Below are 23,137 nucleotides of genomic sequence, written 5' to 3'. Positions count from 1 at the left end.
CATCTCTCTGTTGGCACTGGGGTTCCCTCTGCCTCTGGCTAAATAAATAGTTCTATCCCTGGGTCTCCTGCTTCCCCAGCTGTGGGGTGGAAAAAGGGAAGGGGGTTATACATGTTGCCTAATAAGGCCAGGCAGGCTACCAACTGCTCGAGTCAGTGTGTCACTGATAAGGTCGTTGTTTCTTTCTAGATGGTCCTTTGGTGAAGTTTAATATTTACTGTTTTTTCGTTCTACCACCTTTTATAAAGAGATTTTTTTCCTTTTGATATTAAATGTTGAAGAATAGTGATTATAGAGAACGTGTACGTGTGTATATTTGCACTGATTAAATGACTGGAAAGCTTTTAATTTACAGGGAACATAATTTGTACAAATGATTTGTAAAAAGCATCTTTTTTTATTCAAAACTAAATTTCTCCTCAAAAACAGCAAGAAAAATGTAAGACACATAAGAAACCCCCAGTTTCTAGGGTCAAAGGTCTTAGAACAGCTTGTCCAGAACCTTGGTACCAATATGTTAAAAGAAACAGTGTTGTAGTTTCCTGATTTGGTGAGTTAAAACCAGTGCCCATTGAAAATGCAATATTTGTCATTTGGCTGCTTTCAAGCAATATAGACATTCTTTAGTATTTAAAAATAAGCAAATAAAATACAACAAATAAGAAGCAAATGAAAGTTTCTGAGGCACTGCTTAAGTGAATATAATCTGGGCAGGTATTTTTGTGGAGGTCAAATTGATGAAGGTACTGTTAGTAGATTTATATTCTTTTTTTTTTCTAAGATTTTATTTATTTATTTGACAGAGTGAGAAAGCACAAGCAGGGGGAGCAGCAGAGGGAGAGGGAGAGGCAGGCTCCCCACTGAGCCGGGAGCCTGATGTGGGACTCAATCCAGGAACCCGGGATCATGACCTGAACCGAAGGCAGACGCTTAACCGACTGAGCCACCCAGGCACCCAGTAGATTTATATTCTTAACAAAAACATTGAAATAATTGTCACTAGCATATCAGAATTACTATCTTTTTCAAGATTTTATTTATCTACTTGAGAGAGAGCACACAAAAGCGAGCGGTGGGGGGGGCGGGGGAGGGGCAGAGGGAGAGGGAGAAGCAGACTCCCTGCTGAGCGTGGAGCCCAATGGGGGCTCGATCCCATGACCTGAGCTGAAGGGAGACGCTTAATCAACTGAGTCACCCAGGCACCTGCATATCAGAATTAAAATACAGCTTTCCAATAGGACTTACTCTTCCATTACAAATTCTTATTAGATCATTGGTTCTGAGATTGGAAAGTTATCTATAGAGAATTTTTTAATTAAAGTGCAGGTATTTTGGCTTCTTATTAATTTAATAAAGAATCACAAAGCATAGACATTTGTTGTTCTTAAAGAATGTGTTAGGATGTATAGAAGCATCTTTGACAAACTGGGCAAATATAGAATCTGCTAGAAATTATGGATGGTATGTGGGACAGGGGCTGTAGCAAAGTTAAGGAGTCATGGCACAATAGGTAACTATAAAAATATTTTTAGAGGGGCGCCTGGGTGGCTCAGTCGTTAAGTGTCTGCCTTCGGCTCAGGTCATGATCCCAGGGCCCTGGGTTCAAGCCCCACATCGGGCTCCCTGCTCGGTGAGAAGCCTGCTTCTCCCTCTCCCACTCCCCCTGCTTGTGTTCCCTCTCTCGCTGTGTCTCTCTCTGTCAAATAAAAAAAAATAAAATCTTTCAAAAAAAAAAATATTTTTAGAGAAAAATGCAAAGATGATGCATTGTTGAAATCGATGCCACCCAGGCGCCCCTCGAGTTGCACTTTGGGTGGAAAGACTACTTAAAAAAAAAGAATAAGGGCGCCTGGGTGGCTCAGTCGTTAAGCGTCTGCCTTCGGCTCAGGTCATGGTCCCGGGGTCCTGGGATAGAGCCCCACATCGGGCTCCCTGCTCAGCGGAGAGCCTGCTTCTCCCTCTCCCACTCCCCCTGCTTGTGTTTCCTCTCTCACTGTGTCTCTCTCTCTCAGATAAGTAAATAAAATCTAAAAAAAAAAAAAGAAGAATAAGTATTGTTTCATCGAAGTTTTATATATATAAATAAAGATTTATGAATATATATAAATATAAATAAAATTTTACAAATATATAAAACTATATATATATATAAAACTTCTTTGAAACAATACTTATTCTTGCTAGGCACACTGATAACTTATATTCTGTTCTATTTCATTTTTTTAAATACCATTTGTGACCCACTAAATTGATTTCATAACCCACTAATACCCATACTGTGAAGTCCATTGTTCACTACTCTGTACTGCAAAGTCTTTAAAGCTAAAATGTACATTTCCCAAAGTCTCTTGCAGCTAAGCTTCTGGGTGTGATTTAGTGTCCTATCAGTCAGATACAGCTGGAATTTGGAAGGTGGGAGTGATGTGGATGCCATACTTGTGATGTGTCATTTTTTTTCAGCTGGGGTCCACGCTGACAGAGGCATTTGGTTTTGCTGAGGCAGTTTCAGCAGCAACATTGACAGGGGCAACATCGATTAAAATTTTAACAAGATTTTAGGTAGAACGTAGATTGAACAAGATAGAACCTAGATAGAACAAGATTTTAACATAGAACCTAGCAAAATAATTCTAGTATTCGTATGGAAAAGTAAAGATCCAAAAAAACTCAAGACAATCCTGAAAATTAAGAGCAAGCAGAGGGACTTGACTTTCCAGATATCGGAACTTATAAAGAATCTATAGTATTGGTGCAGCAATAGACAAGTAGAACAAATTGAACATAATAGAGATCCCAGAACAAGACCAAGCATATAAACAATTTGGCACTTTTCAAAGATGGCATCACAAATCAGTAGGAAAAGAATGAACTATTCAATTACTGATGTGAAAACTACTGGGTTTCCATATCAAAGAAAATAAAATTAGGTCCTTTCTTTTCACCATAACAAAAATAAATTCCAAGTGAATTAAAGACCTAAATGGAAAAAAGTAAAACTTCAAAACTATTAGAAAGTGATATAGGAGAGAGGTGCCTGGATGGCTCAGTCGGTTGAGCATCTGACTCTTGGTTTCAGCTGGGGTCGTGATCTCCAGGGAATCAAACCCCTCATTGGGCCCTGCACTCAGCGTGGAGTCTGCTTGAGATTTTTTCCTCCTCCTTCTCCCTACCCCTCTGCTCTTCTCCCCACACACACGTGCGCACATGTTCTCTTTCTCTCTAAAATAAATAAAATCTTAAAAAAAAAAAGTGATAGAGAAGAATATTCTTATGACTGACTTTGTGGGATAGATGGATTTCTCAGACAAAAAGTGAAAATCACAAGTCATTAAAAAATTGATATGTTTGATTATATCTAAATTTAAAATTTCCTTCTGTATGACTAAACATACCACAAAGTTCAAAGAAAAGCAGTAAGTTAGGAAAAAGTATTTGCAACTTCTGTAAGAGATAAGGATTAATACTCAGAATATATCAAAAATAAGTGCAGCAAATTACCAACATCAAGAATAAAAGCATAGACATCACTAAGATCCTATAGGTTATAAAACATTATTATGAACAACTTTATTCCAGTAAATTTTACAATTTAGATGAAATGGAGAAATATTTTGAAAGACACAAACTATGAGCTCACCCAAGGAGAAATATGTAATCTAAATAGCCTTTATCTTTGAAAAAAATTGAAGTCATAGTTACAAACCTTTTCACAGAGAAAGCTCCAGGCCCAGGTGGCTTTACTTGTGAATTCTACCAAGTATTCAAGGGAGTAATGTTACCAATTCTGCACAGTCTTTCAGAAAATAGAGGAGAGGGAACATCTCCCACCTCATAGAAAGATCTAAAAAATTTACAAAAACACTACTACAACTAAAAAGTTGTACAAGGTGGGTATCTGGATGGCTCAGTTGGTTAAACGTCTGACTCTTGATTTTGGCTCAGGTCATGATCTCAGGGTTGTGAGATCAAGCCCCATGTCCGGCTCTGCGCTCAGCAGGGAGTCTGCTGGAAATTCTCTCCCTCTCTCTCTCCCTCTGCTCCCCCCCCCCCCGACTCTCTCTCCAAAATAAATAAATCTAAAAAAAAAAAGTACAGGTGTAGAAAGTTAAACAAGGTGATAGGATATAGTCCATATGTAAAAATCAATTGTATTTCTATGTCCTAGCAACAAATAATTGGAAATTAAAATAAAAATGTACCTTATTTAGTGGATTACAAGCAAAACAGTAAGAACTTTATAATTAGATTGCCTGGGTATAAATCAGAACCCTGTCATTTACTAGATGTGTGACCTTTAATAACATTTAAGATTTTTCTTAAAAAATGCAAATCAGAAAGGAAAGTAATACGAAGTTTACAAAAATATTGTTAGGCAATTCACAGATGAAAAGATGCTCCATGGTGCACCTGGGTGGCTCAGTCGGTTAAGCGCCTGCCTTCGGCTCAGGTCATGATCCTGGGGTCCTGGGATTGAGTCCTGCATCGGGCTCCCTGCTCGTTGGGAAGCCTGCTTCTCTCTCACCCTCTCCCTCTGCCTGCCACTTCCCCTGCTTCTGTTTGCACGCTCTCTCTCTCTCAAATAAATAAATAAAATCTTAAAAAAAAAAAAAAAAAAGATGCTCCACTTCACTGGAGGGTCAGAGAAATGTAAATTGAAACAAAATTAAGATATAATTTAAAATACATTAGATTGAGGGGGAAGTTATAAAATCGAATTTTAAAGTTATGAAGAAAAAGGAATTCGCTTACATCGTCATAGAAGCAGAAGTTTATTCATCAACTGGCTTGTTAATAGGTTGAAAATGTGCATATTCTATGACACAGAAACTGCTTCTATGTATCACAGAACAGTTTTCAGATATTTTGACTCTAACCCATTATAAGTAAAACGTTTTACACTGTGACATACATGGTACACACATCTGCATACATATCCATTAATATAAAAAAACAAAGTATTTTTAAGATTTTATTTATTTTATTTATTTGTGAGAGATAGTGACAGAGAGAGTGAGAGAGATCACAAGCGGGGAGGAGAGGGAGAAGCAAGCTCCTGCTGAACAGGAACCTGATGCGGGTCTCGATCCCAGGGCCCTGGCATCACGACCTGAGCCGAAGGCAGACGCTCAACCGACTGAGCCACCCAGGTGCCCCAAAAAACAAAGTTTTGTAAGATAATCCTTACCCTTTGTATATACACTGCTTTGTATTTTCTATCTTATTTCACTTGAAAATGAAAAGAATGCTGGTAAAGACACAAAACGTGATTTCACAATTCATAAGCAGGTCAAAACGTGGAACTTAAGAGTGAAACTTGATAAGGTTAGTTTTGGCCTTAATACTTGCCAAGTGCATGTGTGCAAGGAGATGTGTATAAAATGCCCATTGTAGTTGTAGTAAAACAATGAAATTAAATACCTTTAGTAGGGGAATGTATAGGTACAATTTTATACTCAGAGAATGGAAGGAAACAGGAGTTTTATGTATTGAGGTGGGCAGAGCTCCACATTCTTGAACAAAATAGTGTTGGCAAGTTTTTGCTAGATCAGAGTCGTTTCATGGTTAAATTCTTTAGTGAGCGACTGGAGTACTTGCTAATTATAGAGATTCAAATATTTTTTATGCCATATTTACAGTCAAGACTATTGATACTCTGTGGCAAAAAAATAGAGAAATCTCATTGTTATTCTCATTTATCCCTCCTCTCTATAGGGTGAAATTTCTTTTGAAAATGAGCTTTGCCTCTGTGGAAACATTTAGACGTCTTCTCAGCTGAGACCCTAAAGCTCTGTCGTATAAAGTTTAGAAGAAATTACTTATTTATTGAAAAATGTCAAAGGCAGATGTAGCCAAATTAGTATTAAAATAACTTCAGTCTAGACCCCACAGAACAATTGATTTTGAAGAGAATAGATTCTGATGGAATTGATTTCCTTCAAAATATAACTTCAAGAAATTGAATGAAATGATTGTGTAAGATGGGCAAAAAAGACACACTCAACTCAGAGGAGAGTTTAATAAATGAATGATTTACCAAGATGTGAGCAGAGCTCGCAGAAACCACAGAAGAGGAGTCAGAAAGAAAGCCCGCTGATAACAGTGGACACAGGTCAGCCTTCTGGGGCTCAGCGCAGGTGAGGAGTGGATCCAGAGAGTCAGGAGTTACTCAGCACTGGGAGGCACTGGAGCGTTGGTGAATACCCATCACATCAGATCATTAGGGTTTTAAAATCATGGAAGCTAAGCTTTTCTTGCAGGTGATAATACAACAGATTCATTTGCTTCCTAGAGACACTTTAATGATTATAGATGCATTTCATATTACAGGATGCTTGCTTTCCTATTTGCTATTGCAGGCGGCATGCATCCACTTAATTGTGCAGCACAATCGAGTTATATGTTTATGCATGTAAATGTTTATATAAAAGAAGAGACTGGAACATGTCTTACACTGTCTACAACTGGAGTGTGATCTGCCTCTCTTCCCTCCCTTCCCCACACCAATTCTTTCAGTGGGCACTGAAGACATATCGGTAACATCAAGGACGGCATTTCACCACATTTCTGATCCTTTTTGAGGCAATTAAGATTGATTGTCATCAGCAAATAATTTAAAGCCTCATGTCTTCCCCCCCATACACACACACACTAATCTCAATAATAACAAATAGAAAAACTGTAATCTGAAATGAACCATTATGTCTATAACATGCCTGCCTCTAGCACGGCATAGATTGGAGAGTAATTCTCAAGTTTATAAGGAAGAAAACTGGCAGAGAGCAGTAGTTCACTTTCAAGTAATCTTCCTATATTACTTATTGTAATTAATCCTTCCATTATGGTTTCCTCTGAATGGACACTATAATGAAGGGAGAGGAGGAGAATGAAGAGTATTTTGCTTTTATGGGAAAAAATGGCAACAGAAAAGACCAGTGGTAAGGAAATGCCAGTTGCATTAACTGCATTAAGACTCCCGAGGTCCTTTTTGTTGACATAAGTAATAAGGTGTTGTATTAGTTTCCTGTTGCTCTAACAAGTTACCACAAACTTAGTGGCTTAGACAACACAAGTTTATCCTATTATAGTTCTGGAGGTCAGATCACAAAATGAGTCTTCAGGGGCTGAAGTGAAGATGTCGGCAGGGCTGGTTTCTTCTGAATTCTCCAGGGACAACTCCATGCTTTGTCTCTTGCAGCTGCCTTGGTCCTGGCCTCATCACTCCAATGTCTGCTTCTGTGGCCACGTAGCCTTCTACTTCTGATCTTCTGCTTCTGTCTTATAAGGACCTTGGGCCCACCTAGATAATTCAGACTAATTTCTCCATGTCGAGATCCTTACCTTAATCACATCTGTAGAGTCTCTTTTGCCATGAAGGGTAACATTCACAGGTTCTGGGGATTAGAATGTGGATGTCTGGGGGCAATTATGTAGCTTATCACAGGTGTTTTAAGTGTGCATTGTCAAGGAATCCCAAGTAGTCAGACAGGACCTGCTGGCTCATTAGTGTATAATTTTAAGTTTTATGGAATAACCTCATCATTGTTGAAGAAGCCAGACCCAGACCATGGGTAACAGCTTCAAATGTATATTTATTGTTGATCTTATTGACCCAGTTGGCTAAGCCTGGAGTCTTTAACTTATAGTTTGAAAGAATGGACTGCTAACAAAAGAATTTAAAGCTACTAAAACTTTGTTTCTTTTATTTGTTGCTGTGTCTTCACAGTTTCCAGCAGTCTCTTATCAAAATCAGTTCTATTATTACCTCTACCTTGGTTGTGTGCTCTTGGGCGTCCTATACTTTTCCATTATAGTACTTATTGTATAATTTAATAAATGATGATGTCTTCCCTTGGCCGCTCATGGGCCATAAGCTCTATGAAAACCAGGTACATGGCTTTCTTTTGTTTTTACTAAATGCTAGCTCATTGCACTGGACCCCATCCTAGGCATTCAAATACATTTGAAGGAATTCATGAATATCTCACCACTCCTCCACATCAACTCTGTTGCTACACTGCATTCAAAAGCAAACAAGGACTGTATCGTATTCATCTTAGTAACTAAGAACTAGCACAGTATTTGTGACACGGTAGGAATTTAACATTTTAAATGAATGCCCAGACATAAGACAGTCAAGATTAGCTTAACTGGTCTATCAAGTAATGTACTCCAAACGGATATTCTTCCCCAAAATTAACTTGAGAAGGGTCTATGGATTGCTTAGCTGAAAAAGCTACTTGTAGATAACCAGAAAGACCATCATTCCACTTTAACCTTCTTGCTACCTAATCTCACCATTTTGTACAAAATTAGAATTAGGAACAGAATACATTCCAAAAAAAAAAAAAAGGAATAGAATACATTCCAGAGAGAAAATGATCCCCTTTAACAAGAGATGTCTATTTTGAAAATGGAAGTAAGCAAAGAAGGGTTGACTATTAAATAATCTTGTCCACAAAATAACAAGAAATAACAAATGTTGGCAAGGCTGTGGAGAAAAAGGAACCCTCGTGCACTGTTGGGAATGCAAATGGGTGCAGCCACTGTGGAAAACTGTATAGAGATTCCTCAAAAAATTAAAAATAGAAATACGATATGATCCAGTAATTTCACTACTGAGAATTTACCTAAAAAAAATGAAAACACTAACTCAAAAAGATATATGTACCCCTATTTTTATTGGAGCATTATTTTTTTTAAAGATTTATTTATTTAATTTAGAGAGAGAGAGAGAGCAGAGGGAGGGGAAGAAAGAGAATTCTGAAGCAGACTCCCCGCTGAGTGAGGAGCCAGACACAGGGCTCGATCCCAGGACACTGAAATCATGACCTGAGCAGAAATCAAGAGTCAGCTGCTTAACTGACTGAACCACCCAGGCACTCGGAACATTATTTACAATAGCCAAGATATGGGAGCAACCTAACTGGCCATCCATAGATGAATGGATAAAGAAGATGTGGTGTATGTGTGTGTGTATACACACACACAATGGAATATTACTCAGTCATAAAAAGAATAAAATCTTGTCATTTGCAACAACATGGGTAGACCTAGAGGGTATTTTGATAATTGAAATAAGTCAGAGAAAAACAAATACCATATGATTTTACTTATATGTGGAATCTAGAAAATGAACAAAAAGCAAAAACAGACCCTGTAATATGGAGAACAAATTGATGGTTGACAGAGGGGAGGGACTAGAGGGCTGGGTAAAATGGGGGAAGGAGAATGGGAGTTACAGGCTTCTAGTTATGGAATGAATAAGTCATGGGGATTTAAAGTACAGCATAGAGAATATAGTCTATGGTATGGTAAAAAAAAAAAATCTTGTCCATGTATTTATAGACTTATTACTGAAATATCATTCATCCTACTGAGTTACAGAATAAATGAGTTTGGTGATTTTTTTTAACTGGGACATTCCCCTGCCCCCATAGAGAGGCAATGTATTATCTTAATTCCTAAATTAAGGAATTTTTGGTAAAACCATCAGTGTTGTAACATTCAAGTCTCCTAAAATAATTCATCTAATGGAAATGTAAAAAATTTAGAAATGGTGTCAGTTTGATTCCTGGCATTTGAAGGATCAGTACATTCAGAAAAAAAAAAAAAATCATTAGGAGTTGAATCAATGTCTAGATTTTTCTGTTTGCTAGGTAACTGAGAAGCTGACTCTTATATGTTGACTAATATATAGGTCACCCTTGATTTATCAGAGGAATGCTTTGTCAGAGGAATGAATACATACCTGAAAACAACTGGGAGTAAAGCCTAAAGGGGAGGTTGGACAATAAATAGTTGTCTTTATTTCTCCAGTCTGCCACATCCCAGAAGGAGCTATTCATTAACTTGTAAATAGCTTCCCAAACATCTTCAAGCAGAGACAAATTTCTCACAGTGAAAGAATTTATAATCTTCCCAATCCAGTCCATCTGGAGAGGGATGAGGCTTGATAAGGAGTCGGCTGATAAGGAGAAGGGGGATAGATCTAGGGAGGCAGCTGAGAATTTGGGGGAAAATTTTTTCAAGGAGTGAAGTTTGTATTGGTTTGGTCTTGTGGAACAAAGTATTTGAGTTAAGTATAAGAATAGAATCAAGTTTAGTTGACAAGGTGTCATAAAATGGCATCCAGTGAGAAATGGAGTGGCCACCCAAGCTTTGTGTGTCTCAGTTTCCTTTCAAGCATTTCAAACCACCCCAGATAGCTTCAAGTTTATCTTAGGAAGATGTGCACAAAACATCTAAAGATTTCCTTAACTAGTTTCTAGAATTCCAGGGATTATTTCAGGAGGAAAAAAAAATCACATGTATTTATTCATCAAATATTTTGAGTATCTACTGCATGCTGCATTCTATTCTAGGTTCTAAGTTAAAAGAGATAACACGTATTGAGCATTGTTCTAAAAATTTATATTCCTTGGCAAATCTAATCCTCAGAAGAAAAGTATGGAGTGTATGCTATTGGTTCCATTTTATGGATGAGAAAACTGAGGCTCCAGTCAGTAACTTTCCCACGTCATGCAACTAATAATTGGCAAAGCCTGGATCATCTGACTTCACTTCTTTAGGGACTGCTATACTACCATGATTCTTGCAGGGTTCTTGATTTTAGCCAGGCCTTATGTTTCCGTGGGCTATTTGCTGATAATGTTGGCAGTGGGGATGGCAACCTTCATGCATCAAGTGCCATGCGCCATGTCATCATGTTAAATACGTTCTATGGTTATCTCAGAACAACTCTCTTAGGGAGGTTTATAATCCCTCCTCTGTTGGTGAAGATAATGTACTTGGAGTCATTCAGTAAGTTTCTCAAGGGCACAGCTAGTAGGTGGCTGTGCTAGGTCTAGATCTCCTTTTGTCTCTTGCCAAGACCCATGCACTTAATTACCCCTCCTGGCCTGCCTCCTGTGAAAGAGTTAATTCAAGGGAAAGGGGACACTTCTCTTTCAAAGACTGTTTCAGGACAAGCTTCAGGGCAAGAACAGTAAGTTGAGAACAGACTCTGGCAGAATCGTTATGAAACCAAGACTCAGACTTTTGTGTGTGTGGGTGAGTGTAGTTGACATACAATGTTACATTAGTTTCAGGTGTAAAATTTAGTGATTTGACGAGTTTACACATTATGCTGTGTTCATCACAAGTACAGCTACCATCTGTCCCATTACATGGCTATTACAGTATCACTGAATGTATTCCTTAGACTCTGCTTTTTATTCCTGTGATTTCTCATTCTGTAACTGGGGGCCTGTATCTCCCTTTTCCTTTCCCCCATTTGGCCCAACCCTCTGGCAATCATCAGTTTGTTCTGTGTATTTATAGTTCTGATTCTGCTTTTTGTTTTTCTATTCATTATTTTTACTTTTTTATTTTATTTATTTTTTTGAGAAAGAGAGAGAGCACAAGCAGAGAAGGACAGAGAGCGGAAGACAGAGAATCCCAAGAACGCTTCACGCTCAGCACAAAGCTGGACAAGGGGCTCAATCTCAAGATCCCGAGATCATGACCTGAGCTGAAATCAAGAGTCTGATGCTTAACCAACTAAGCCACCTAGGCACCCCTATTCATTATTTTTTTAGATTACATTTATGAGTGAATCATATGGTATTTGTCTTTCTAGTCTGATTTATTTCATGTAACATAATACCCTCTAGGTCCATCCATGTCTCAAATGGACACTTAGGTTGCTTCCATGTCTTAGCTATTATAAATAATGCTGCAGTGAACATAGGGGTGCATATCTTTTTGAATTAGTGTTTTGTTTTCCCTGGGTAAATACCCAATAGTGGAATTATTGGATCAGATAGTATTTCTATTTTTTAGTTTTTGGAGGAAACTCCTTACTGTTTTCCATAGTGGCTGCACCAGTATACATTTCCACCAACAGTGCACAAGGCTTCCCTTTCTCCACATCCTCACCAACACCTGTTGTTTCTTGTCTTCTTGATTTTAGACAAAGGCTCAGACATTTTGATTGGGCTCCTTCTGCAGGCAGACCATGTTAAGAAAGATTCTAATTAGTTATTGTATTTTAGAACCATTGAGATTTTTTTCTCCAGAATTAAATGAGTGGAGGAATACATTTGTCAGTCAATAATATGGATTGAGAAGCTTGTCAAGATTCAGACTCCTCATTAAGGGGCCAAATCCAGTTATGATCTCATAGAAGAGATGGAAAAGTTTTCCTTGTCTCTAGGGTGCCCTTTGGGATTACTTTTGTTATTCACTCTAGGGCTACTATTAACCTGCCATTCCACCAAGTACATTCAAGAAAGATTTACTGTGGCCTACTGTGTGCCTATAATAGGCTTGGCCTTATCAAAAATCAGTGAGGGAGCCCCTGGGTGCCTCAGTCGGTTAAGTGTCTGCCTTCAGCTCAGGTCATGATCCCAGGGTCCTGGGATCAAGCCCCACATGAGGTTCCTTGCTCAGCGGGGAGCCTACTTCTCCCTCTCCCTCTGCCTGCAGCTCCGCCTGCTTGTGCTGTCTCTGTCGAATAAATAAAATCTTAAAAAAAAAAAAATCAGTGAGTGTTGCTGAAGCAGTGAGTCTTCCCAGAGTCTTTGATCTACATGGCATGTGGGAGGGGTTGAAGTACAGCAAAGGTGAAAAGGCCTGTGCGGGGGCGGGGGGGCGGGGAGAAGGAGGATTAGAATCTCTGGGATCCAAGTTTGGGAAACTGGTTAGTAATAGAAATGGATTTCTTTTTCAAGGAAGAATTTCTTGAGAAGTGAGATCTGAGGCTGAGACTTCTACTAGTGATTTCAAGGGAAGTCTAAGTCGTATAGCTTCTAAGCTATCCCTCAACGTATGCCTTTAATTATGCCAATAATTAAAATTAATTAACAGGCTAAAACCTGACACCTGGGAGGAAGAAGCTTGCTGCTAACAGCAAAAGGAAACATAAACATTTTCTCTTACAAATACTCTCTCCCCTTATCAGCTTAGCCACAATTCAAAGCCCAGAGCAAACCAACCAGGCCTTCCCAACTGCCACCACTTTCCCCCCGACATTTGTCATTAAACATCTTTATTTAGTGTTTAATAAATTTTAGCTTTGGAGTAATTCAAAATATTCCCAAAAGATATTTCAAGTACATTTTATAGCCTTCACAATATCACATGAATATGGTTTTATAATCAGGGAGATTTATTTTCTTCTTCTTTAACACGAAATGTTAATAATATGGTCTCACTGATACGAGGAATTCTTAATCTCAGGAAACAAACTGAGGGTTGCTGGAATGATGGGGGGTGGGAGGGATGGGGTGGCTGGGTGATGGACACTGGGGAGGGTATGTGCTATGGTGAGCACTGTGAATAGTGTAAGACTGAAGAATCACAGACCTGTACCCCTGAAACAAATAATACATTATATGTTAAAAAAAAAAAAAAAAAGAAGATAGTAGGAAGGGAAAAATGAAGGGGGGGAAATTGGAGGGGGAGACAAAAAGCTTCAGTGGAGTTTTGATAACTAAAACCATATGTCAGTGAATTGAGAAATAATTATAAATCAGGAAAATACAGTTGACATGTATCATCTATATTTGGCTGAGAAAGAGGTACTGACTCAAGGTCAGAAGAGGATTATTTGTTAATCGTGTGTGTGTGTGTGTGTGTGTGTGTGTGTGTGTGTGTGTGTGTGTGTAAAGAAGTAAAGAGACTAGAGCATGCTTATAGTATAAGGGCAAAGATCCAATGGGGAGAGAGAGAGAAAAAGGAAGTAATTTGTGAAGGAGATCAAATCCAAAGCATTGGCCTTGAGCAGGGGAAGGGCTCTTTCTCTCCAAAAACAGAGAAAAAGATGCGTACTCTTATAAATACTTGTATGAGGTGGTAAATCCATTTGGACACTGATTACTTTTATTTTCTTGATAAACTAGGAGACACAACCAACATTTGGTAAGGGTTAGGGATCGACCTTGAAGAGAAAGGTGAAGACCAGACATGTTTGCTACATTGAGGGAAAGCTTTAAAGGCCAAAGAAGAATTGGGGAAAACAGGTGCTGAGGTAGATAAATCTGTTGTGAAATCTGAGGTAATTAAAATGAACAAACTACTGCAAGGTTAAAAAAATGAAGGGGGGGAAATCGGAGGGGGAGACGAACCATGAGAGACTATGGACTCTGAGAAACAAACTGAGGGTTCTAGAGGGGAGAGGGGTGGGGGGATGGGTTAGGCTGGTGATGGGTATTAAAGAGGGCATGTATTGAATGGAGCACTGGGTGTTATAGGCAAACAATGAATCATGGAACGCTACATCAAATAAATAAATAAATAAATAAATAAATAAATAAAATCTTTATTATAAGTCTGTTGTGCTGATTACTACACACTATGTATGTAAAATTCCAACTGCCAAGTAGGAGGGCTTCAATAAATGGTACCACTTAGAAACTGCCAAAGACTTTAAAACAAGGACTTAATACACACATTTTAAAAAAGCGATGAAAAAAAAAAGTGAACTCTCATGGTGCCATACTTTTTCCAAAAACGTAGCTGATACAGAACGTTTCAAGAAAACATATCTTCATCTGATCCACTTTATTTGCCAAGTAATCACTTAGCTGAGGAGATAAGACTTTTGTAAAACTACTTCCCTCTTCCTTACTGAAGATCTGCCCAATGAGGAATGCCTGGAAGCTGCCTCCCTTTTATCTCCCTCCCACTTTTCTGAGGAGTCCTGGGTTGGGAGGAGGTGGTAGCCTCCGGGTGGGGTGGGAGGGGTAGAAGGTTTATAAAAAAATCACCTCCTCTAGCCCTGCTCAATAGATCTTCTCTCTTCCCCTTTTGGAACAAGCTTGGAGGGATAAATGTGAGAGAGGTCATTGGGAAGGGTGTGTGTGTGTGTGTGTGTGTGTGTGTGTTTTGTTTCGTCTAGACTTCTACAGGGAAACTGGGGAGAGGTATGATCTTCATTTAAATCATAAAAACTCAAGGAAGCCTTAGATAATTGACCAGGAAAGCAAATTCAATTACATATTATGTGCACTACCCTTCAGGTTGATGGACAGGTCTCACAGTTTTAAGGACCAAACAATACTACCAGACTCACTCTTATCTAGTTGTTCCCCTGGGTCCTATCCTTTGCCCTTTGCCCTTTCCACTTGATACACTCCCTGAGCTATCTCAATATCATCTGCTCTGAATATTGAGTTTGATTATCTGCATATTTTATCTTTTTTCTGATTAAAAAATAGCAATATGTTAATTATAAAAAAGGTTACAATGAAAAAAAAAGCTAATATGAAAATAAAAATTAGATATAATCCCATCACCAGGAGAAAACGATTCCTAACCTCCACATATGGGTAGTGTTTCATGACCTGCTTCTTTCCCATTTGTCAATACATTACTAACATTTTTATGTTACTAAATATTCTTCTATGTAATTTTTAAAGGTTGCAAAGTCTTCCATCAGATGTATTATAACTTATAGCCAATGTCCAATTACTAGCTATATAGTTTATGTTCATTTTTCCTATTATAAATGAGGCATACAGAGAGTTAACATACCTGTCATATTTCCTTCAGATAAATTTTAAGATGTAAACTCATTGGGTTAGTGGCCATGAGTTTTAAATTTTAATGAAAATTGCCGTATCAGTTTGATGTGGTTTGGAATATAGGTGAGGTTCGGTGGGGCGAGGTCTGGAGTCACGACCAAGAAAGAATTCTTGAGATGTCTTTGGTGCAAAACGGTGATTTTATTAAAGCACAGGGACAGGACCAATGGGCAGAAATACCTGCTGCACCAGTTTGTGAGGTGTGGCTGATTATATACTATGGGGTTGGGGGAGGTAAGGAAAAAGGGAGGTTTCGAAAGAACTTTCATATGCTGAAGAGGACCTACAAGATAATGGAGGCCTTGCCATTGTCACGTTAAGGTTGTTTACCCCTCTGGTAAGGCATTAATATGAAGATAGTTGGGAGCTTCCTGGAGGAACGTTACACTGCCCGCTTCAATTATCTGTCAATGGGCTGCAGGTTATAATGACATTTGCTTGTATCTACATATCCTTCTGGAAGCTAGGTTACTGATAGAAATGTTTTGTTCTTGTAGGTTGCTAAGACATTTGTAAACCGAGGGAGACTCACGCCTTGCAGGATTGTGATCTCTACAAGTTAACTATTTGTTTTTCCTTTCCTTAGCTTTAGGGCAGCCAGGAGTGCCTGAGGAATGTCACTAGAGGAAGTGATTTTTTTTATAAACCTTCTACCCCTCCCACCCGCCATATATGCCATGGCGGGGGGGGGGGGGAGAGGGGGGGAGTTGTGGGGTGTCGGCTTGTGCTTTGTCCTCAGTTCCCTCATCAAGTTTACACTGCAATTGTTAATATATGAGGGCAGACTCCCCACAGCCTCTAAAGCACTATTATCTTTTTCTGATTTTTGCCAAATTATCAAATTGGCGTGGAGATGAAGGGTTTATCTCGTTGTTAGCACTGAATTTGCATGTTTTTGGTAACTAGAGATGTAGTAGTTTTTGTGTTTATTAATCATTTCTTTTGTGGATTGACTGTAGGTTCTCTGTTTATTCTATACTGCGAAATTACGTTTTCTAATTTTGAAGTTTTGAAACTTCAGTTAAAATTTTCTACACCTTCAGCATGTATTCCTCATACACACAAGCTTAGATAAATGTTCATCTCCTTTTTTTTCTGCTTCCTTTTATGATTTGTTTTTATATTTAACTCCTTCATTTACTTGGAATTTGTTTTGGTGTATGGAGGAATATAAAGACCAGGCTTTATTTGCCTCTGAAGAGGTGAGCATGTTCCTGTCCATCATTTGATCAGTAGTTTATCTTGTCTTCACTGATTAAAAATGCCACCTTGATCTCAGAGCCTGTAAGCATCCAGAGCTCAGGAGTGGACAAGGTTGTTTGGGTGGAAGAAGGGAAGTGGGTGGGAGGGAATGGGACTTGGGAAAGGCAGTAAGGAAGGAGACTTCAACCTTATGAGTAGCATTTTGTCAATTATATATTTTTTAAAAGATCAGCAGCAAAAATGAAGTGTTTTCATTTGTAAAGCCTGGATGTATGCCAAGGAGTATTTTCTGTTTTTCTGGTGCTCTATAAAAAAATGTATGGGAACTCTATATTCCCTGGAAGTTTAAAAGAATTACCAGTGGGCACCTGGGTGGCTCACTTGGTTAGCGACTGCCTTCGGCTCAGGTCATGATCCTGGAGTCCTGGGATCGAGTTCTGCATCGGGCTCCCCGCTCAGCAGGAGCTTGCTTCTCCCTCTCCCACTCCCCCCTCTTGTGCGTGCTCTCTCTCTCTCATTCTCTCTCTCAAATAAATAAAATCTTTAAAAAAGAAAAGAAAAGAAAAGAAAAGAATTACCAGTAAATTGAGCCCTGGACCTTCTTAACAATGTTATCATTTCTTCTATAGTGGTTTCCCTTGAAATGTTCTTACTTCTTTTGAGTCAATTTTCCTAATTAATTTTTTTCTAAAACATCATCCACTTTATTCAGATTTTAAATTGATTAGCCTAGGGTTTAGCAGAGTAATCTCTCCATATTCTGTGCCTGTATCTTTCTGATTCCTATTTTGTATGTTGTAATTTTCTTTTTGCTTGATGAGATTAGCTAAAGCGTCTTGTGAGTGTCTCTGTTGTTTTTAATTATTTAAAAAATATTTCCAAGTGGTTGGAATTGTTTTGTATATAATCACTATTTTTGTTGTTGTTGTTTTTCAGTGGTAAAAGATGTGGCCAGTACAATTTCTTTTCAGAATATTCAAGATTCTCTTTGCCATGATTTTACACAATTTTTTTAAACATTTTATTTTTAAGTAATCTCTTCACCCAACATGGGGCTCGAACTCACAACCCCGAGATCAAGAGTCGCACGCTCTATGGACTGAGCCAGCCAGGTGCCCTTACACAATTTTTATGAGCATTTGATAAAATTGCCCATGTTTCTGTTTTATTTTTTGCCTTGTTGATCTGCCAAAGACTGAAAGAAGCATGTTAAAACTTCTACCACCATTGTGTTTTTGCCAACTTTTTTTTTTGTACTTCTTAGTAGTATATGTTTCATATGATTATTCTTAATGTTAGTACTGGTACATAAGGATTCTTGTTTGACTATTACATCTTCATAGTGTCTACTAAAAAGAGCAGAAAATTGAGATCCTTGCATTGCAAGTGGGAGTCTTTAAGGGAGTTTAACCCGCTAACATTTATTGTCATAATTGATATTTTGAGCTTCTGTCATCTTATTTTTCTGGCTTGTATATTTCCTTGCTATTATTATGTATATTCTATATTTTTCTATACGGACTATGCTTTTTATGTGATAAAATATACATAACATAAAATTCACCATTTTAGCAATTTTTAGGTGTACAGTTGTGTGACATTAAGTACATTGACATCATTATACAACGATCACCACCCATCCATCTCAAGAACTTTTTTATCTTCCCAAACTGAAACTCTATTCATTAAACACTAAATCCCCATTCTTTTTCTCCCTAGCCTCTGGGAACTACTGTTCTACTTTTTGACTCTATGAATTTGACTACTTTAGGTACCTCATAGAAGTGGAATCATACAGTACTTGTGCTTTTGTGACTGGCTTATTTCATTCAACATAATGTCCTCAAGATTCATCCCTTTCGTAGCATGTTGTCAGAATTTTCTTCCTTTTAAGACTGCATCCTGTTCCATTGTATTGTACATCACATTTTGTTGATTCATTCATATGTTTATAAACACTTGGATTGCTTCTACTTTTTGGCAATTGTGAATAATGCTTCTATGAATATAAGTTTACAATATCTGTTTGAGTTTCTGCTTTGATTTCTTTGGAGTATTCAGAAGTGAATTGCTATCTCATGGTAATTATATGTGTAACTTTTTGAGGAATTGCTATTTTATCTAAAATGTAAAATTGCTTCACTATTTTACATTTCTAGCAGCGATGCACAAAGTTCTTATTTCTCCACATCCTCACCAACATCACTGTTATTTTCCAGTTTCTCAAATGATAGCCATTCTAATGGATGTGCAGTGGTATCTCATTGGGTATCTTGTTGTGGGTTTTGATTTGCATTCCTAATGATTAGCGATGCCGAACATCTTTTCATGTGCTTATTGGCTACTTGAAGATCTTTGGCTAAATAATTATTCAAGTCCTTTGCCCATTTTTAAACTGAGTTGCTTTTTTGTTGAGTTGTAAGAGTTCTTCATATATTCTGTATATCAATCTCCTATCAGATATATATATATGATTTGCAAATATTTTCTCATTCTGTATGTTTTCTTTCAATCTTTTGATAATGTCCTTTCATGCACAAGGTTTGAGTTTTGATATAGTCTAATTTGTTTTTACTTTTGTCAGCTATGCTTTTGGTGTCCTATCCAAGAAATCACTACCAACTGCAATGTCATGAAGCTTTTCTGCTATGTTTTCTGCTAAGAGTGTTATGGTTTCAGTGTTAACACATTAGGTCATTGATCCATTTTGAGTTAATTTTTCTATATTTGTAGGTAGAGATCCAGCTTCATTCTTTTGTCTGTGAAATCCAGTTGTCCTCATGAATTTGAGTAAATTTTTCAGGATGGCTATGTAATTGTATGCTTTCTAAATTCTTAGTTATCTGAGAATATTTTTGCTGTCTTCATGATGAATAAGAACATTTTCTTTCAAAACTTTGTCAGCTTGCTTGTAGTCTGTCACTTATTGCTATAGAGAAGTCTGAGGCCATCTTACTTTTTCCTCTTTTTTAGGTTGTTTTTCTCCATCCTGGATGTTGGTAGAATTCTTTGCTTATCATTTTATTAAAAAGATTTACTTGGGCATGCCTAAATAATCTTGACTCTTCGTTTATGTTATAGGAAACACATGAGTCCTTTATTCCCTAGAGAAAAGTTGTTTTATTTTTATTTTTTGATTGCATGTACCATAAAATCCACTCTTTTAAAATGTATGATTCAGTGTGGTACAGGGTAAGTGGCAGGCAGAGGGAGAAGCAGGCTCCCCACTGAGCAGGGAGCCTGATGTGGGACTTGATCCCAGGACCCTGGGATCATGACCTGAGCCGAAGGCAGACGCTTAACCTACTGAGCCACCCAGGCATCCCAATTCAGTGATTTCTTTAAAAAGCATATTCACAAAATGTGTAATTATCACCACTGTCTAATTCCAGAATATTTTCATCCTGCCAGAAAGAAACCTTGTACCCATTAGCAGTCACTCCTCATTCCCACTTGCCCCAGCCACTGCCAATTACTAATTTACTTTCTGTCTATATGGATTTACTTAATTATAGATACTCCATGTGACTCCTTTTTTGTCAGCCTTCTTTCACTTTAGCATGTTTTCAAGGTTCATTCATATTGGAGCATGTATGTAACAGCATTTCATTCCTTTTTATTGTCAAATAATATTCCACTTTGCCATTACAACTTAATATCCATTACAAATAATATACCACATTTTATTTATTCATTCATCACACAGTAGATAACTGGGTTGTTTGTCCTTTTTGGCTATTATGAATAATGCTGCTATGAACCTTCATGTCCAGATTTTTGTGTGGATATAAGTTTTCACTTATCTTGGGTGTATATGTAGGAGTGGAGTTGCTGGGTCATATGATAACTCAATTTTGAAGTACTGTCTGGGTGGCTTAGTCGGAAGAGCATGTGACTCTTGATCTCAGGATTGTGAGTTCAAGCCCCATGTTGGGTGTAGACTTTACTAAAAAATAAATTTTAAAAACAAATAAATAAATTTTTGAGGTACTGCAAAATTGTTTCCCAGTGTGGCTGTACCATGTCACACTTCCACCAGCAATATATGAGATTTCTATCTTCACATCTTCCCAATATTTGTTATTGTCTGTCTTTTTGATTATAGCCATCCTTGTGGATGTGAAGAGGCACCACATTGTGGTCTTCAGTTGCATTTTCCTATTGACTAATAATGTTGAGAATCTTTTCATGTGCTTATTTGCTTATTTGTTTGTTTATCTTCTTTATTGAAATGTATATTCATATCCTTTGCCCAGTTCTTCATTGTCTTGTCTTTTCATTGTTGAATTTTAAAAGTTCTTTATATACTCTGGATACCAGACCCTATCAGAAATATAATTTGCGGGGCGCCTGGGTGGCTCAGTTGGTTAAGCAACTGCCTTCGGCTCAGGTCATGATCCTGGAGTCCCAGGATCGAGTCCCACATCGGGCTCCCGGCTTGGCAGGAAGCCTGCTTCTCCCTTTCCCACTCCCCCTGCTTGTGTTCCCTCTCTCGCTGTCTCTCTCTCTGTCAAATAAATAAATAAAATCTTTAAAAAAAAAAAAAAAAAAAAAAGAAATATAATTTGCAATTATTCTCTCCCATTCTGTGGGTTGTCTTGATAGTGATATTTAAAGCACAATCATTTTTAATTTTTATGAATTCTAATTTATCTATTTTTCTTTAGTTGCTTATGCTTTAAAGTGTCATATCTAAGAAATGCTATTCTTAGGTCATGAAGATTTATACCTAAATTTCTTCTAAGAGATTTACAGTTTTAGCTCTTATGTTTAGGTCAGAGTTCCATTTTTAGTTAATTTGTATACAGTATGAGGTAAGGATCCAAATGCTTTCTTTTGTGTATGGCCATCCATTGTCCCAGCACCATTTTTGAAAGGGCTATTCTTTTTCATCTAATTGTCTTGACACTCTTGGTCAAAATCAATTGGCCATAGATGTATGGGATTTTTTCCCCCTGAGCTCTGAATTTTATTCTGTTGTTCTATATGTCTATATGTCTGCCAGTATCACACAGTCATGATTACAGTTGCTTTGTAGTAAGTTTTGATGAGGAAGCATGAATTCTTCAATTTTGTTTTTCTTTCTCAAGGTTTCTTTGGCTATTTTTGTCCCTTGCATTTGCATATAAATTTTAGAATCAGCTGGTCAATTTAAAATAAATTTGTCCCAAAAGGTAGCTGGCATTTTTATAGAGATTGTGTTGAATTTGTAGATAAATTTGGGGACTATTGCCATCTTAATAGTGGTAAGTCTGGCATTCAACGAAAGTGAAATATCTTTTCACTTATTTAAATCATGTTTAATTTCTGTCAGTGTTTTATAATTTTCAGTGTACAAGTCTTACACTTCTTATATTAAATTTATTCTGAAGTATTTTTAAAATTTTTGATGCTACTATATATGGAATTGTTTTCTTAATTTCATTTTCAGGTTGTTCATTGCTAGTGTATAGTAATGAAAATGACTTTACTGATTTTTGTGAATTGATCTTGATCATGTATATACCAACTTTGCTGAACTTGTTTATTAGCACTACTATGTTCTTGTGTGTGGATTCCTTATGATTTTCTATATATAAAATCATATCATCTGCAAATAGAGATCATTCCTTTCCAATCTGGATGCATTTTATGTTTTTTCTTGCCTAATTACCCTGGCTAGACCCACCAGAACAATGTTGAATAGAAATGGTGAGAGTGAACATCCTTGTCTTGTTCCTAATCCTAGGGAGAAAGTTTTCAGTCTTCACCATCAGGTATGATGTTAGCTATGGGTTTTTAGTAGATGGCCATTTACATAGATGACCTAACAAACTTCATAATTTGTTGATTATCTTCTTTTTTTATCATGAAATGTGTTGGATTTTGTGAAATACTTTTTCTGCCTCTACTGAGCTTATCATGTGGACTTTGTTCTTTATACTATTAATATGATGTTTTACATTATTTGGTTTTTATATGTTAAACAGCCTTGCATTCTTGCAATAAATACCATTTGGTCATCATGTGTGTATGGTCCTTATATATGTTGCTGGATTTGGTTTGCTAGTATTTTGAGGATTTTTCAACCTATACTCATAAGGGATATTGGTCTATAGTTTTCTTTGCTTATGATGTCTTTGTCAGGTTTTCGTATTAGGTTAATAATAAGTTGGATAGTGTTTCCCCCTCTTCTATTTTTTTGGAAGAGTTTATAAATAATTGGTGTAAATTCTTTTTTAATTGTTTGGTAGAATTCCTGTGAAGCCATCTGGTCTGAGGTGGTTTTTTTCTAGGAAGTTTTTTGATTACTAATTAAAACTCTTTAATTGTTTTAGGTCTATTCAAATGTTCTCTTTCTTCTGGGATTGGTTTTGGCAGTTTGTGTCTTT

At 37.4% G+C, this 23,137-nt stretch overlaps 1 protein-coding gene across 1 annotated transcript in view; it reads left to right on the top strand.

The window, feature by feature from the left end:
• SLC22A15 (solute carrier family 22 member 15) overlaps positions 1-23,137 on the top strand; it is a 122,613-nt gene that overhangs the window by 74,863 nt on the left and 24,613 nt on the right. The gene's annotated exons all lie outside the window — the stretch shown is intronic.

This window comes from Halichoerus grypus, chromosome 5 (genome assembly GCF_964656455.1).
Source record: "Halichoerus grypus chromosome 5, mHalGry1.hap1.1, whole genome shotgun sequence".
Classification (NCBI taxonomy): Eukaryota; Metazoa; Chordata; class Mammalia; order Carnivora; family Phocidae; genus Halichoerus; species Halichoerus grypus.
Note: the sequence above shows the minus strand (reverse complement) of the source record. Positions and strands in the feature narration are given on the sequence as shown.